Source organism: Cupressus sempervirens, chromosome 7 (genome assembly GCF_028749045.1).
Source record: "Cupressus sempervirens isolate cs-2001-9-10 chromosome 7, ASM2874904v1, whole genome shotgun sequence".
Lineage (NCBI taxonomy): Eukaryota > Viridiplantae > Streptophyta > Pinopsida > Cupressales > Cupressaceae > Cupressus > Cupressus sempervirens.
In genome coordinates this window covers 885,355,745-885,371,958 of record NC_143124.1, presented here as the reverse complement: position 1 = coordinate 885,371,958, position 16,214 = coordinate 885,355,745, and the positions used below count along the sequence as shown (strand labels likewise).

The following is a 16,214-nucleotide window of genomic DNA, read 5'->3' as shown; positions in this document are numbered from 1 at the left end:
TGTATTCTAATTTTTTTCTAAATCATACAAGTTGGTGCATTAAATACAACAAGATAAACAATATAAATTCCATAAGAATTTTAAATATTTACATACTTGAGAACACTTGTTTGAACCTAAGAAAGTAATATGTTGATGTAATAACCCCTTGCCAGATTATAACTTCAGCAACTCCAATATTTAAAAATTAGTTGTTCAACATTCCATCAAACACTTGTCAAGCAATCCAGTTACCAGAAATATGTAATGCTCTGAATTTTCAACATATAATTACTCACCAAATTTGGTTAACTCTAAAATCCTATGCCATGGTTAAAACTCAGATTTCTAAATCTGCTTTATAGAATTGCACATTTAATGTAAATTGAGCATGCTGAACACACCAAATTAAATAACCAAATCAAGTATTTCTTTTGAGTGCATATGCAAAGGAAATCTTCTAACAATTAATTAGAATCTGACATGTGAAGGATCAACGCTCCAGGTGGGCGGATAAACGTACATAGATAAAATCACAATGCTGCTGCCATATGCATTTAGATCAAACCAATGTTGAAATGCTGATTCTGAATTGCATTTGACAGTCCACCAAAAACGTCCAACCTTCTGCTAGGCAACACAACTCACTCAGGATCAAACATGGGCCGTAGGAGATTAGCCGCTGGTTCCAATCACAAATCGCAGGGCAAGGAACATCCAACGCTGGTCACCATGCTACACCCACCGGCCCTTATACTGATCACTGCTCCTTATAATAAATCTCGGGTCATGTGATAAGACATCCAGCTTTCCCAATGCCCAAAAAATCAGACTCCAGGCCTCCGTGAGAATTAATACCAGCTGGAGTCAGTGTTCTCCAAATTCCATGCCCTTGGAATTATTACAGACTTTGCCCAAACAGACTTTCTAACACAATTCGATTCACCACTATGCAAAACGTTGGTTTCCTAGGCAATTCAATTGTAATGCAATCTCACCAATATAATTCAGTCTTCAATTATCCTCTTCTGCAATGCAGATAATCTTCAGCAAGCCAATCTCCGAGCACAGTAGAAACAGTAGGAGATTCTTGCAGCAACATATTGCACCCAAATCTGACTTAGACAATTCTTAGAAAATATTTACCAAACCCTCAGCCAGATGAGATAATAAAGTCAAGATTATTATCCTTAGCCACAGATTTACAGTAGGAGATGTTGGCCAATTGTATACTTCAGCACAATTGCCAAGAACTTTTTAGACTTAACCCTTATATTTCAACAAGGGCACACAATTCAGAACTCAGGAAAAAGCAAATATGTCTTCAAACATGCTTTTCCCAATGAAATGAGCTCTCATTTATAATCTTTTGTTGGCCAAAGTTTCCTAAAAAAACTCCACTTTAGAAATTGTGGAAGTTTCTAAAAAGAACTCAACACTTGAAACTTTCCAACATGCTTTTTAGAAATATCTCTAAATGTCATTATTATAATAATATAAATATCATTATAATAATGCAACTTAATAATTATTGAATAAATAAGAGCTCATGCAATTATTAACCTTATTTGCTGCAGGTGACAACCAACTGCCAAAGCCACCCACTACATTGCCAAAAATAACAACTGCCAAAAATAGATTTACTAAAAATAGTAAGTCCACAACTGGGACCCCCAAAACACACTGTCAACTCGCGAGAGTCACTATGATGAGCTAACTCCAACTGCATAGACTTGCCAAAAACGAGAGCATTACAATTGATGGCATTGAGAAGCTTTTTCTACAATTGCTATGGAGAAGAATCTCATTGATTCAAAAAAAGGTATAAAGTGGTGTTGGTAGACTTACTCCCTCAATAAAAAGATACAAGCAAAAGTCATAACCTCTACAACCAACTCAAGTAAGCACAACCAATTCAACTGCATGACTCCATGTCTAAAGGGGGTGTCTATTTATAATATAGTTCTATAGAGTTTCCTAGTGGGACAAGGAGGTCTCAAGGAAGGACCTACATTTGGTTTTTGTTTCTGTTTTTGTGTATGGTCATAGTACATGCCATTTCATATCTCCGTAGCATCTTTACAGCTTTATCATATCATCTCCATTCACTCTATGGTGATCGAAAACTCTATTATTGTGTGTAGTCATTCAATTTGTTTTTGTTTACGATGATTGCCCTGAAGGCCTGAAGATATGTGTTGTAATTATCTATTATTGTAATTTTGAATAGTGTGAAGTCCTGTATATTATCGAACTATGTAGAAGTATTGAGTATCACATACATTTTTGTATTGCAATTATGTTTTGATCTAAGTATGACCATTGAATCGATTCTATAAATCTTGCAAGAGTTTTTGATAAAATAAGGACAGGCTTATTGATTGAAAACAGTGTTACGCGGGGACACATCTCGGATATATTTTCAGTTGTCCCCATCCCGGAGTGCTCTAGCCTTGAGACATAAAATTTTGCATGTTAAAATGGCGAGAGGAGAATTAATTGTTTCCTTCTTTATGAAGATTACAAAGTTAAAGAATCAGCTCAACGCAATTGGAGAATCCTTTGCAGATAACGATTAGGTCATGTTAGCCATGAATGGTCTTCCCCATTCTTGAGAATCTTTCATTCAAGGAACTAGTGGAAAAGATGAACTTCCTAAGTTCGATCGGTTGAGAGTTGATTGCATTCAGGAAGAATGTAGACTAAAGGCTAGAGGGAATGGATGTCAAACTCATTATGAAGATGATCATGTACTTGCTGCCCATACTTCTAAAAGAAAAGGAAAGAAAGGTAACTTTGAAAGGTTCAGAGATAAGAATTTTCATTATGATTAAATTCAGCCCCTGATTCCAAGAAAAAAAGGTGTCTTTCTAGGGATTCAATGCTACAAATGTGATAAATATAATCATTTTGCTAGAGATTGTACTTCCAAACCTAAGCATCAAGCGACTACTACAAATGTTGAAAACTCTTCCCCTCTTAGCAACTCAAGTGAGAATTTGGAAGGGTTCCTATTCATGTTTGTTCTTTCTAGTAAAGTTCCTACTAATAGTGATAGTGCCTCTCGTCACATTACTGGTTATTGTGAACACCCCTCTAATTTGAAAGAAAAAGATTATTTTCTTCAATTTATCATTTGTAATGATGCATGCTACTCTCTGATAGGTGTGGTTTCTACATCTTTTCAATTAGATTTTGGAATTCATCTTCATCTGAGTGATGTTCTTTTTATTCCTAGTAATTAAGAGGAATTTGATTTCTATTTCAACATTGGAAGACAAGGGTTTGTTTACCGTACTGGATAAAGAAATCAATGCATACAGGCAATAGATAAGAATAGCAAAACTCCTTATATTATTCGCATATGCCAAAGATATTACATTATGCTTATGATATATGATGATTACAATGATCATGTTCGTCGACTATATACAACATGTCGGCTACATAATAAGAACTTTCCTGATACCGATGTAGAACCTTCCTGATACCGATGACATACATCCCAATACACACCCTGTCGGCCGATACTGACAACATACATCCTGATACCAATGACATACATCCTGATAATGATGGTATACATCCTGATACTGATGGTATACATCCTGATGTTGACTATATACATCCTGATACCATATTTACTAATGACATCATCCTCCCCAAAAGAAAAGTCATCTCCGGATGACCACACAACAAAACTCAACAACTAACTACATTTATTCATAAAAACAACATAGACATAGACATCATGAACCAAAAGACTATGTCTCAGACTGTGAAGACCGGCTGCGTCGAAGCTGATACACTTGATCTGTCCGGACCTTCAAATCAGCTCTGATCTGAGAGTTCTCTTCCACTACTTCCCTCAACATCAATGCAACCTCTTGACACTCAGCTTCTTTCTAATCATGAGCCCTCTTCGCTGAGTCCTTCTCCTGAAGAGCTTCTACCAAACGTTGCTTTGTTGCTGCTACCTGTTGTTCCGCCTACTGCTTCCCTCGTGCACTTTCCTCGAGCTATGCTAGCAGGGCTTTCCGCTTTGCTTCCCATGCAATCTGCTGGGTGGCAAGTCAGTTGGCCATCTCCTCCCGAGCCTTCTCTACCGTCTCCCAAGCTTCCTGCTCAGCCTCTGCCCTTCTTTGCTTTGTAAGCACCAACTCTCCCAGGAACTTGCTCTGCTCTGCAATGACAACAAGGGGAGAATGAACATCCTTATCCTTCTCCTCCGCTACTGGTATAGGGTTTGACACCTGCACCCCCTCATCTACTTTTTCTGTTGCTGTTGGACTCTGATCCTCCACCCCTGGTGATGCCGATACCTCGACTACCTCGTGCGTGTCCCATCAACTGGTCATACTTCTCACAACTGATAACTATAATGACTGGGGGTCTAGGGGGCAAAAGCCCCCAACGAGGTCGAGGGGCAGCGCCCCCACGGGGTCCTATCAGCGCCACTGCATGTCCCATCATTTGGTCCTGTCAACCAAACGGCTTCCAACTGTGTGTCCCATCAACTGTTCATACTTCTCACGACTGATAACTATAACAACTGGGGGTCTAGGGGACAAAAGCCCCCAGCGAGGTCGAGGGGCAGTGCCCCCACGGGGTCCTATCAGCGCCATTGCATGTCCCATCATTTGGTCCTGTCAACCAAACGGCTTCTAACTACGTGTCCCATCAACTAGTCATACTTCTCACAATTGATAACTATAACGACTGGGGGTCTAGGGGGCAAAAGCCCCCAGCAAGGTCGAGTGGCAGCACCCCCACAGGGTCCTATCAGTGCCACTGCATGTCCCATCATTTGGTCCTGTCAACCAAACGGCTTCTAACTGTGTGTCCCATCAACTGGTCATACTTCTCACGAATGATAACCGTAATGACCAGGGGTTGAGGGGCAATGCCCCTCACCGCCAAGACCAAATTAGCACTCTGAAACCCACTCAAAACTGCATGGAACACACTATTTCTGTCATTTTCTTCCAATTCCACACTCTTTCTGGCAACTGCTTATGTTTACCCTTCCCTTTGGCATCATGCATTACTCATTCCGAACTGTTTCAATCTGTCGTCGTTCTTCTTCTTTTTCGAAAACCTCCTGTCACCCTTCTTCTATATCTATTCCTAGACATTGTACGACTGCGCTCCCGTATTCTACCTACCTTATTGCAACTTCCAGTCTCGACTTCTTAACCCGTAACAAGTACTTACAAATGTATATAGATTTCAAGCTACAGAAGAGGTTGTACGAACACATCAAACATCCCCTTGATAAGTTGCCTTACGGATGCAAGACCATCTTTGATGCTGCAAGATTGCTCAAATGTCGTACGGTATCGTTCAAACAATTGCCGACAATGCCAATGTTTTATAATGCCGTATGGTGTTTAAATATAACCTGGCTGCCATACTATATGGTCAAGAAAACATCTTGTATCCATATAGTCTTGTGCAGCTACTCATCGTACAGTCTTTGCTATTCTATGGTTGTCGTAGGTAGTACAATTTCAAAGTTTTTAAATGTCGTATGGTTCCCTAATATATCCATATGGAGGTACTAATGATGTCGTACTATATCACCATGCAATATAGTGTATTTTAAAAAGACCGTATGGTGGCCAATTTAACAATGCACATGGTATTAATTGTCAAGCCGTATGATAACTGTGTTGGCTGCCGTATGGTGGCTAAAAGAATCCTCCAAACGCATACAGAACCTGTACGGTAGCAACCAGAAGACTTCTTCAAGTGCGCATGGAATCTGTACATTTTGACAGTAATTTTAACCTCCAGAAGCATATTAATTCCGTACGGTAGGAACCATGGAATCTTAATTCCCCAATCCTGGAATCTTAACTCCCCAATCTGTACGGTTGCAACCATAAAATTTAATTAAAAGTCTTCCTAGCTCCTGCCTTTGAATACCAGCCATACGATGCCCAGACTTAGAGATCTCCTTTTATTTTCCCTCCTATAAGGCCGTACGGTCATCAAGTTCTTTCCACTAATTGTGTTAATGACTCATTAAGAATCATGTTCCAAATTTTATTGCTTCCATACTCTAATCTTTTATTACTTTATTACTTCGCAGTGGCACTCAAAAATTATATTTAACTCTGTCCTTACTTATCTTGCATATGTACAATATTTACATATATACAGTACTTACAGTCATTCTTTTCTCCATTTTTTGTCTATAGAGGTGCGTTATTTCTTTCATGGTAGACATTCAACTTCGACCTATGCACTGTGTTGGCCACTTCCTTTCTGTCTAGTATCCATAGTTTTATTGCACTGTTATCACCCACTTCCCGGATCTGATATGGCCTGACCCATTTCACTTAAAACTTGCCTAGTTTGATCTTGTTCTGTCTTTCATACTTCAACACCAACTGTCCCAGATGGAACTTGTTCAATTTCAGGTGTCTATCATGCCATGCTTTGTGCCTGTTCTGTGTCACCTCTGTGGCCCCTTGTGCTTGCAATCATTGCTCATCAAGTTTACTTAAGGTACACGATCTCTCCGTCCGATTTTCCATATCGCCCAATTTATTCCCGAAGCTCGGTGCCATGGACTCCGTCAGTTGCCCCTTCTTGCCAACAATAACACCTCCACTCCGTACTGTTGCAACTTTTATTAAACCCTTCCTCTTTGTTTCCTGTGCAGACCGTATGATGTGTCCTTGCTACCGACACCTTTCTGCTATATCTATGGTTCGATGTAACATTTCCTTTCTACACAGTCGTACGGTAGAATCTTTCCTTTTTATGGGTTTGTACTATATGTTCTTCCCTTCATCTTTTGTCATAACCACCCTTCCTTCTTCTGCTTCTCTCTATTCCTTCGAACATTCATTTCCCTCTTTTTTCTCACCTTTGTCCACCCTTAACATATTACAGCTTGGAAAGAGTTCATAGTCCTCTATCTGCCAGTGGTAAAGATCGTTGACAGAATCCAAATCGCCATCCGTTGATCCTCCTTCCAACCGCAGGACTCTCTCCTGCTCTGGTTCCATACGCTGCCTCCCTTCATCTTCTTCAAAATCTGATGACAGAGCTTCTTCCCCCACCATATGGGTGTGTAAATCAATGACGTATTTCCGCCCTTTGCTTTCAAGTGATAGAGTATTTTTCTTCCAATCGTGCTTAACTATGGCTTGTATCAGCCACCCCCAGCCCAAAATGGCATCGTAAAGTCAAGCAGGAATGGTTGTGTTCCAATCATTACTGGTTGTGCTGTTAGGACTCCCAATGGTTTGATTCCATGTTGGTTGGCAGTCAACAACTGGAATGTAGGTGGCCACAATGTCGGCTGTCCCAACCTTTTCTAGGTGTCCTCTGGTAATACATTGACACTGGACCCTCCGTCCACAATCGTGTTTGTCAGAACAGTCACCAGAATTCCCATTTCGACGACTACCAAATGTCGTCCGGATGAGAGGGCTAACAGCATTGGATCTTCTACACTTGCGCCACCTTTCTCCCTTCCTTGTTCTACTGGTAACTTAGCAGTTGGATCAATGTTTGAGAGTACCATACGGAGTTGAGGCATAGTGAGCAACAGATCATTTATCCTGACGGGTACCTCGGTTTGTAATATTTGTCGTATGATGTTCTGTTCTGCGCAGTTCTGTGAGGAGGTACCAGTAGTGTCCTTCTGGTGTGCCTTCTCTGTCTGCGTTGCTTTCTGGATCTCTGCCCGCACTTCCTCCAGTCTCTTCTTTTCTTCCGTCGAGTCTGGGTACACTTTCGCTTGCTTCCGTGTGATGGCTAGAACCTCCTCTTCGTCCATCTCGATGATGATCAAATTTACTCTCAACTTCAGACACTTAGCATCTTCATGATCGCCAAGTCCTCACCATCTTCATAACAATTTCAGTGTGTTTTCCATTGTACAGTCCCAGGCGAAGTGGCCCCACAAATTGCATGCACGACATTGAACTATCGACCGGTCGTTCGCATCGTACTAAATTCAACTCCTCCCGCCATTATTGTTGTTTTGACCGCACTGATTATTTCTGTATACTCCCGATGTGGCACCTTCCGTACTGGTGTTCTCGATCCCTCCTGACGCGGATGCCTCCTGTGTTAGGAACACTTGCTACAATGCTCTTGTTTTCAGGTTGAAAGGGCATGCCTTTGTCGAATGACCCATGATCTGGCAAATCTCGCAAAATTGATCTTTCGGGCAGGATCCCTTCATATGGCCTTCTTTCTTGCACTTGGTGCACCATAGTTCGTTTCTCTTGGTCTCCCTCTGCATGTTCTTAAACTCTTTCATCATCCAAATCATGTCCTTTTGGAGGGCACAAACCTTCTTGCTGCCTTTTTCATCATCACTGCTTTCCTCTGTTGAAGATGTGTCATCATCTGAATCCGATGAGGTACTCTTCTTCTTTTTCGTCTTCTGGTCACTTTCCAAGTTCATTGCCCAATTGTACGCTTCAATGTATGACGATGGCGGCACAATCTTCATCTTCTTTCGCAGCTTCGAGTGAAGCCCTTCAATGAACCATCTTTTTTGTAGCCCATCAGTCGGCTTATTCTCCATTTTATTGATCAAGTCCTTCAGCTTCTTGGCATGGACTCGGACTATTTCATTCTTCCCCTGTTTTGTATTGTATATCTCTGCAACAATTTCATTGTCGTTGCACAACAGTTGAAATTCGGCAGTAAACTCCTTCTTAAGGTTGTCCCAAGTGGTTAATTTCTAGGGATCTGTATCGGCGAATCAATCAATTGCAACACCCCATAGGGTGGCCGAAAACTACCGGACCCATTCGTTTGTATCTGTTATGCCATTCGCCCTCCAAATTGTTTCGCAAGTTTTACAATGTCGAATAGGATCGATTGCTCCATCACCATCAAATTTAGGCAACTTCTCCTTTGGTCCTGCCATCCAAATACTGACGCTTGGTATCTCGACACCGATGCTTGGTATCCCGACACTGACGCTCGGTATCCCATCACTGACACTTGGTATCCCTATACTAACGGTTTGTATCCCGGCAGCTGTGCTTTTTGGTGAAGAAGGATCTCTGTTAAGCAAATCTATCCGTTCTAAAAGTGTATCGCAGATGAAGAGTTCGATTCTCTTTCGTCTAGATTCTCTTCCCTCAGCGAATACAAATTCAAAAAATCTTCCTTTGCTTCTTCCACCAACTCCACCCGCTGTCGAGTTTCTTCCAACAATTCCTCCGCGCTTCTGTGTCCGTCAGCAATCTTCTGGAACCTCCTTCTGTGTATGGCTTGCGCCAAAATTAAATTTTCTTGCGCAGTACGTATTCCATCTTTCCCCTTTACCTTATTTCGTTCTTTGTTAAGCTGATTTGGCATTAATCTTCATTCCTCCCTCCTTCCAGGTTCATAGGGCAACGACGCCAAATGTTTATTGTACTAGGTAAAGAAATCAATGCATATAGGCAATAGATAAGAATAGCAGAACTCCTTATATTATTCGCATATGCCAAAGATATTACATTATGCTTATGATATATGATGATTATAATGATCCCGAAGGGGGTATATATACATCTCGAAGAACCTTCCCGAAGGTGTCCGTCGGCTACATACAACATGTCAGTTACATAATAAGAACCTTCCCAATACCGACGTAGAACCTTCTTGATACCGACGACATACATCCTAATACACACCCTTTTGGTCGATACTGACAACATACATCCTAATACTGACGACATACATCCTGATACCGATGACATACATCTTGATATTGACAGTATACATCCTGATAATGATGGTATACATCCTGATACTGACGGTATACATCCTAATGCTGATGGTATACATCCTAATACTAACGGTATACAGCTTGATGTTGACGGTATACATCCTGATACTAACGGTATTCATCATGATACCATATTTACTAACGACAGGGTTATCATGTTGCTTTTATTGAAAGAAAGGTTCTTGCATGGAAGAAAACCAGCATTCAGACAACTCATGAGATTGGTGTATGTCATGACAGTCTTTACGAACTTTCAGCTCGTCCTATTCAAGCATTAGCTCATGATTCTCTAAGCTCAAGTGATCTATTGTGTAAAAGATTCAATCACCTTAACTTCAGAACCTTGTCATCCATGGAGAAGGTGGTAGTTGGTCTTCCAAAGATGAACCAAGATCATGAGGGTGTCTACAAAGGGTGTGCTCTAGGTAAGAAAATTAAAAGTACTTTTCATTGTAGTGAAAGTAGAGCAAAGGATATTCTAGAACTAATTCAATCTGATTTGTGTGGTTCCGTGTCTATTGTTTCTCTTTGCAGCTTTTGGTATTCTATTATTTTCATTGATGACTTCTCTCATAAGCCATGTATTTATTTTCTTAAATCTAAAGAAATTGATGAAGTGTTTTCTAGATTTGAAGAATTTAAGGCTCTTGTTGAAAATTTGTCTAACAAGAGGATAAAGGTTTTAATGTCTGATAATTGGAGAGAAAATATTTTTGGTATATTTCAAAAAAATTGTGTTGAGGTTGTGATTAAGAGGGACCTTTGTGTCCCTTATAATCCTCATCAAAATGATGCAGCTGAAAGAAAGAACAAGACTATTGTTGAGGCAGCGAAGGCTATGATCCATGATCAAAGTCTTCAAACATTTTTTTGGCAGAAGCTTGCAGGAAAATGGTATATATTTAGAATTGAATTCCTCATCAAATCTTAGACAATATGACTCCAGAAGAAACATTCTTAAGTACTAAACTAGATGGTATCATAGTAGTCATCGAAGAATCTTTGGATGTCTTGTCTACATTCATGTTCCAAAGAGAAAAGGACTAAGTAAGAACTTTCAAGAAAGAAAGTAGATTGCAATCAGAAGAGATGTCCCTTTTGAAAAAGATGAAACTAAAGGCACATCAAACTAAGGAAGTACATCTTCAAAAGGGACATCTCTTCTGATTTTGAACCTTCTCAAGACATGGATATGGCTGTTCCAGATTCCCCTTCTAAGATTTAGAGGGAGAATACAGAATTAGAAGAGTCTATTGATCTTGATGATTCAATTGATCCTATAGATACTTCTGTTGGTCCAAGTAACAATTTAGTTGATAAGAAGAGACCCCTATGGGCCACGTATACTATGCAAGACGCTGAAAAGTATGCAGGCCAACGTGGCACTTTTGAAGAAAGTAAAAGACCTCATAAGTTCACAGGTTATGTAGCCTTGATTAGTCAAATTATAGCATCCGAGCCTTCTTGTTTTGAATGGGCTTTAAATCAGCAAGTGCGGAAGGATGCCATGATAGAGGAGTATGAAACCATCATCAAAAATCATGTGTGGGGCATTGTTCTTAGGCCCAAAGATAAAACTAACATTTACTTCTTTATGAAGATTACAGAGTTAAAGGATCAGCTCAACACAATTGGAGAATCTTTTTCCGAAAAAGATTTGGTCATTATAGTCATGAATGGACTTCCCCATTCTTGGGAATCCTTCATTCAAGGAATCAATGGAAGAGATGAACTTGCTCAGTTTGATCGGTTGAGAGCTGATTGCATTCAGGAAGAATGAATACTAGAGGCTAGAGGCAATAGAGACCAAACTCATCATGAAGATGATCATGTACTTGCTGCCCATACTTCTAAAGGAAACGGAAAGAAATAACTTCAAAAGGTTCAGAGATAAGAATTTTGATTTGCTTTAGCCGCTGATTCCAAGAAAAAGAGGGATCTTTCTAGGATTTAGTGTTTCAGATGTGATAAATATGGTCATTTTGCTAGAGATCGTACTACTAGACCTAAGCACCAAGCAGCTTCTACAAATGTTGAAAACTATTCTCCTCTTAGAGACTCAAGTGAGAATTCGAAAGTATTCCTATTCATTTCTGCTCTTTCTAGTAATGTTCCTATTAATAGTGGTACATGGCTTATTGATAATAGAGCCTCTTGTCACATTACTAGTCATTGTGAGTACCTCTCTAATTTGAAAGAAAAAAATTCTCATCTTCAAGTCATCATTGGTGATTATGCATGTTGCTCTGTGAAGGGTGTTCTACATCTTTTCAATTAGATTTTTGAATTCCTCTTCATCTAAGTGATGTTCGTTTTGTTTGTAGTATTGAGAGGAATCTGATTTCTATTTCAGCATTGCAAGAAAAGGGTTATCATGCTGCTTCTACTAAATGAAAAGTTCTTGCATGGAAGAAGATCACCAACATTCACACAGCTTATGAGATTGGTGTACGCCATGACAGTCTTTACAAACTTCCAGCTCATCCTATTCAAGCATTAGCTCATGATTCTCTAAGTTCAAGTGATCAATGGCATAAAAGATATGGTCACCTAAATTTCAGAACCTTGTCAGCCATGGAGAAGGTGGTAGTTGGTTTTCCAAAGCAGTTCTCACCAAGCCACTTCCTAGAGTGAAGTTTTGTTATTTTTGAGATAAGCTTGGTATTGTGGAGAATGATGCTCTTGCTAAGAGAGAGTATCAATTTTAGTAATTCTTACACACAGTGTTAATGAGTTCTCTCTCTAAGGAGAAGTTCAAGGTGCAATCACTTGTTAATGAGTTCTTCTCTTTGTGAGGGAGAAGCTAGAGGTGCAATCAGTTGTTTATAAGTCATCTGTGAGAGAAGTTCGAGGTGCAAGCCCTTATTAATGAGTTATTTTCTATGAGACAAGTTTGAAGTGAAATCCCTTGTTAATGCATTCTTCTTTGCAAGAAAAAATTGGGGTAAAAGCCTTCTTCCATCCTGTGGGAGTAGCTATTATGGATCCACCCACTAGGAGTACTATGGTGGAAGTCATGTGTGACTCCATGATTTAATTTTCTAGTTTTTTTTGTTTCACCCTCTGAAAGTAGCCATTGTGAATGTTGTTATGCTGATATAACTGTTTTATATTGTGAAAATACGTAATGAGATTTTTCTTAACATTCTTTTTGTTTGCAGTTATATGTACTTGTCATGTGATGACATATTAAAGATCTCTCTCCTTCTAAGAACAATTGTTGAAATTAGTAGTTGCAATAGAGATCTTCGAGTTTGTGACTATTATGATAATAGATAGATTCTATTATTGTTAATGGTTATCTATTTGTAATCTATTGTAAATATTAGAATGTTTATAATATTAGTTAGCCTGTAATTATCTATCACCTTTCTTTAGCTTTATTTTAGATAGAATAGAATGTTTCTATTCTTTACGAACATTTCCCAAGGAAACGTCACTTTATTCTTTTGTATATATAGACCTCCCACTCTATGTTAATAACAAACAAGTATTTTACCAATTACTTCGTAATATGGTCTCAAAGCATAGTTGAATGTTTTTCGAAAATAATTTCGTATTGAAATTTTTGGTTTTTAATTTTTGAAATTAATCTTTTCCTGGTTTTACCTACTACCTAATGTCAGCCGACTGGATTGTCGTCAGTGTTTCTGTAGCCGACAGGATGATTGTCGGCGGTGTTTTTGTAGCCGACAAAGTGATTGTTGTCGGTGTTTTTGTAGCCGACGGGTAAATAGTTTGTAGCAGACATAATATTTGTGGCCAACAGACTCCTTTGAGAAGGTTCGGCGGATAGTATTTATATCCCGTCTGAGATCATTGTAAATCTTCTATCATTGATCATAGATCTTATGAAGCATAATGTAATGTTTTGGCATATGCGAATAATCTAAAGAGTTCTACTATTCATGTTTCGTTGTAGTATAGTGGTCAGTATTCCCGCCTGTCACCTAGGTTCAAATCTCGGGTTGTACAGATGCCCTGTAACATGAATTGAATTTAGTTTGATAGTTTAAATAAAGAAAAAAAAAAAAAAAAACGATGACAGATTCAAGTTGTTCGGAATGAGTAGCAGATGATGCCAAAGGGAAGGGGAAGCATCAGTGGTTGCCAGAAAGAGTGTAGAATCGGCAAAAAATGGTAAAAACAGTGTGTTCCATGCAGTTTTGTGTGGGTTCCGAAGTGCTGCCCCATGACCCCGCCGAGGGTGTTGCGGATATCAGTCGTGAAGTGTGACCAATTGAGAAGACTTGAAGCTGCTGCAATCATGGAGGGTCTGTGTACCAGAGGCACTGGGAGTAGGTGTTGGCCGGGAGGCTGTCTTGGTGGATGCGTAGAGAGCTCGAGAGGAGCTAATCATCCAGTTGGAGGCAGTGCAGCGACACTTGGCTCAGGGTACCGAGGAATTGAAAACAAAGAAAGCAGCACAGGTGGCTATCAAGGTCAGCTTCATTGAAGAGACAGTATTGTGTTAGCAGAGGCTACAGATGTAACGGGATGAATGTGGAAGTGATGTGACAAAAACAGATTTCTCTTGTTGTAGTCACTCTGTTAATGTATTTTGTTTGTTAATTTGTTTCAGATATTTTGTAATTGTCGTCCGGAGACGACTTTTCTTTTTGGGGGGGATGGTGTCAGCTGATTGGATTGTCATCGGTGTTTTTGTAGCCGACGGGATGATTGTCGGCGGTGTTTTTGTAGCCAACAGAGTGATTGTCGTCGGTGTTTTTGTAGCCGACGAGTAAATAGTTTCTAGCGGACATAATATTTGTGGCCGACAGACTCCTTCGGGAAGGTTCGGCGGATAGTATTTATATCCCATCTAAGATCATTGTAAATCTTCTATCATTGATCATAGATCTTATGAAGCATAATGTAATGTTCTGGCATATGCGAATAATCTAAAGAGTTCTACTGTTCGTGTTCCATTGTCTGTATGCATTGTTTTAATTTACCCGTATGGTAAACACCTAATACCTACTTTTGGCAAGGGTTTCAGAGACAAATATCTGCAATTGCCTGGAAAAAATCACATTTTTTTCTTGGGCATTTTTTTGAAAATCGTGAATTGCAAAATAGCAATTTCTTTGTCTAGAAAAATCGGCTTCTCTTGTCTGAAAAATCAATCTGCAGCCTCTACTGACGTCTACAAACTTGACTTCAACTCAACAAATCAGCTCACATTCGGAACCTAAACAAGGGTGTATTTTTTTTTTTTTATGACTTTTTTTGCAGATGTTTTTGCCACTTTTGTGCTTCTATAAGCTGGAAGATCTGTCATTTGTGACATAAAATCTGTCATCTTTGCCTGTAGTCGTGCCCTAGGAAACAAATCAGCCATTTTCCTGTAACTTTTTGCCTCTATTGCTGCCAACTAGGGTTTTCTTTGAAACCCTAATATTTGGGCTTGGAAAAAAATACTGATTACAAATTTTTGGTGGGTTTATTGAGAGCTCAACTGGATTGCCGTCCAATTTTTTTGAGTGCCTCAATTTTCATGCTAGCAAATCCAAAAATTGGCAACATATTCTTTCTAGGTTTATCGAGCTCTCTTCTAGGTACCCCTTCAAATTTTTTGGGTCTTCCGCTTTTTGCCTCGAAGAATGTGCATTCACAAATTTTCATGTGTTTTCATTGAAAAACGTACTATAGCATCATGGACTAATATTCTACTTAAGAGCAATTCAAAATTCAATAGTCGTAATTATGGCACTTAGAAGCAACGGATAATAGCAATTTAACATTATCAGAATTCCACAATCCATTTGTACATAACTTGTCTTCTGGATTTGATTGTGTGCGCTTTTTTACCATCAACGTTTCGGATCATACTACATGATCCATCATCTCTACTCCTGCACTTTCTCATCCTGATGATGGATAATGTAGTATGATCCGAAATGTTGATGGTAAAAAAGCACACACAATCAAATCCAAAAGACAAGTTATGTAATAGCAATTTTTGAATATCGGAATACCAATCAAATTGTTCTAGGTGTTATAAAGCGTCTGACCGCCCCTAGTACTAATCAAGATACATGGGATATGAATAATCAGGAGGCGTGATGCTTCTAAAATTATCCATAGCTGATAATCAACTCTCTCAAAATCCATCCAACAAGACAGTTGCCGCGATATGGGCACATCTCAAAAATCTTCATGAGACTTCTGACAAAAGCATAGCTTTCTTCTTGAAGAACACTCTCTTTTCTATTATTATGGATCAAAGAAACGTGAATCGGAATCGGATCGGAATCGGCAAGGCCGAATCGAATCGTGAATCGGCAATGAATCGGCAATGAATCGGCGATGAATCGGCAAATTTGAAAAAACCCTTTAAATTTAAAGATTTTAACAATTTAAAACTTATTTCATGCACCCTTTATTGAATATAACTTAAGCACACTATAACATCATCAAATAGAAGTTAAAACTTAACATACATAAACATGAACCATAAAATCCATCACATACGTAACTA

General features: G+C 39.3%; 1 protein-coding gene across 1 annotated transcript in view; it reads right to left on the bottom strand.

Moving 5' to 3' along the window:
* The window catches only part of LOC149550329 (protein SEEDLING PLASTID DEVELOPMENT 1-like), a 215,964-nt gene that overhangs the window by 28,230 nt on the left and 171,520 nt on the right, over positions 1 to 16,214 (bottom strand). The gene's annotated exons all lie outside the window — the stretch shown is intronic.